This window comes from Pteropus medius, unplaced genomic scaffold (assembly GCF_902729225.1).
Source record: "Pteropus medius unplaced genomic scaffold, Ma_sr-lr_union100, whole genome shotgun sequence".
In the NCBI taxonomy this organism is placed as follows: Eukaryota; Metazoa; Chordata; class Mammalia; order Chiroptera; family Pteropodidae; genus Pteropus; species Pteropus medius.
Genome location: NW_024347788.1, coordinates 5,199,831 through 5,202,547, shown reverse-complemented (window position 1 = coordinate 5,202,547; position 2,717 = coordinate 5,199,831). Strand labels below are relative to the sequence as shown.

The window sequence follows — 2,717 nt, the reverse complement described above, 5'->3', positions numbered from 1 at the left end:
CAGAAAATTTCTATGACTAGAGGAATTGATTATAGTGATGTAGATAATATACGTAGAAATAGATGAAGATCTGTAAACTACCATTTGCTTTTCCCTTTTGGGTATAATTGAGAATGATAGTTATTGCCTTTGAAGCCTTAAATTTAATGCAATATTTTTTGAGTGATGTTTCTTACTTTGTTTCTTGGTAGACATTAAAGAATAACCTATTTTTATAATTACTGCCTGATTCTTGTAAACTTTTATGACAAGTAGCTTAATAGTTCAAAAAAGACACAGAACTTGTGAGTTATTTAGAAAATATTATGCTCGAGTTGAATATTTTCATAAAATGGAATATTTATGATGGATTAATTAATATCATTATATACAATTTTATCTGTATGTGGCCCATTTGCTTGTAGAAATCCTCTAATCCAGTTCTTGCTAAGATTTCTGAAAATTTTCCAGTGATGACTTTCTTGTGGTCTTTTGGTCTTCAAGTTCCAGCTTTCATAGGCTATCCTTCTCAAACTTATCACAAGCCCATAACTATTTATTACCTTCTCTGTACATCCTGTTAATTTAGATTCCTCTTTTAACAGTAATAGAGTAATCTATTACTCTATTACTTCATCCTTTGGCCCTTGGTTTTATAAAATGCTATTTATATGAGGTATCGGCGAGGTAAAAAGAGTTTATAATACAGCAATGAAGGCAACTTAAAATTGAATACTTACCTTTTTTTAAGCCTATAAACCATTTAGTTTTCCTTGTGCTTTATGTTACTAAATATTCTCTTCTTTTTTTACCTCTCTTTTCTTTGTCTGTGCCTTCCAGGACTCCAAAAACAAAACAAAAGCCAAAACATATGTATACATATAACATTTAAATAAAAATTTTTCATCTTGTAATAAAGATAAAAAATCAACTCTCTCTACCACCAATTCTCAAGATCTAAGACTCTATACATTCAAAGCAAAACAAATATAAACAAAATAGCACCATACTCCATGCTCCCTAAGCGATGGGAAATGTGTTTCAGGTCTTAATCTTTCCCCACAATTTCTGCACTGGAAAGAGAGGACTGGAAATGGTTTATGGCTTTCCCCTTGAACAGGCACATATGGCTACAGTTAATTGTATTTTCAAATAAGAAATATTTTTTGTTATGAAAATTACTCTCTTTTGTTCTTTCTTATTTTACACGTTTCTTTAACAGCAAAAAGCTCATATTCAGTTCCAGGATCAGTTTTGTAATTACTGACCAGAAATTTAGATAGATTTCTACATTTCTATCTGGATAATCGTACACTTCTGCCTTATTTCTGCCACCTTGAATTTTCAAATCTCCACATTAGGAACAAGGGACAAACTCTCTTGCATGAATGAGTTTATTGCAAAGTTATCTAGAATGAGTAATAATACTGTACTCTCTAAAATGTTCACTTTGACAAAAACCATCACTATCTTGAAAATGTATATTCATAGGAACCAAAAGATGACCTAAAGAGAAAATTTGGAAATGGTCTGGTAAACAGGGGAATCAGTCTTTCTCTCGAAACTAATCAAGTGGGACGATTTCAACTCCATGCACATTGAAAGTAGGAATTCTTAACTTCACATTTGCAAATAGATTCAGTTAATTGGCCATCCTACTGGTAGTATATGCAAATCTTAGTCTTATGGCCATTTTTTCTGTGGTAAAGGCACCTAGCTTTCAACATTTTTCAAAATATGAAATTAACTTTATAGTGATTCAAAAACATTTTTAAAAGATTAAGAACCACAGTTTTGAGGGAATAAGACTTACTATCAAAGGACAGAGAGGAAAAATTGTCTTAAGGAGCAAAATTCATCCAGAATTTAAGTAAGAAAACTCTAAATTTCAAGTTTCAACTATTAGTAGAGTATGTTGATTTTATTTTTACTCGTGGAATACATTTAGTGTGCTGGCAGATTTGTTTAATAAAAAAAGTGAGTTGTTTTTAATTGATAGTTATTTGTAAAATGAAAGAATAAGTAACATCAATATAATTATGTGAAAGTGGATAGTAATTTCAATTGAGTTAATGACACTATTGAAGCAAAGGATGGGTGAATACTTATGAGGAGTAGAGGTGGTATTCTGACTTTGGAAGACAGTTACATTGAACTATCTCAAGGCCTGTCTAACTCTGAGATGGGCAGTAACCCCAGGAATGTAGGTGAACACTGAGAGGAACTGTTATGAGGAAAATGTCTCATATTATGTTCCTCAAAAGTTCTCAGCAGAGTTGCGATTAAAAAAAAACTAATAAGAGAACATGGTTTCATAGTGTAGCAGTTAGCATGTCTGTTTTACACGCAGAAGGTCCTGGGTTCGTGCCTCAGTGGAGCCATGGTCCATTGTCTATAGCCATGCCACCCTGAACAAGCCCGATGTCTGATCTTGGAAGGTAAGCAGGGTCGGGCCTGGTTAATACTTGGATGGGAGACCACCTAGGAAGACCAGGTGCTGTAGGCATAAATGATTTAAATAAAAAAAAAAAAAACCTAAGAGAAAAAATACTTGAAACGAATATAAAATAATAATGAATGTCAACTGGAATTGAGAAAAATAAGTTTTCAGCAAAGCAAGCAATTCCTATTCAAGATAAATTAACAGATAAGTAACTAGCAAAATTGATCTTATGCCATTTTAAATTTATGATCTCTTCATTATGCAGGCATGCAGTGTCTCTGGCAAATACCCTAAA

The 2,717-nt window shown here is 32.5% G+C and overlaps 1 pseudogene; it reads left to right on the top strand.

The window, feature by feature from the left end:
- The first annotated feature begins 2,369 nt into the window (after window positions 1–2,369).
- Window positions 2,370–2,485, top strand: LOC120614514 (uncharacterized; annotated as a pseudogene).
- Window positions 2,486–2,717: the final 232 nt, after the last annotated feature.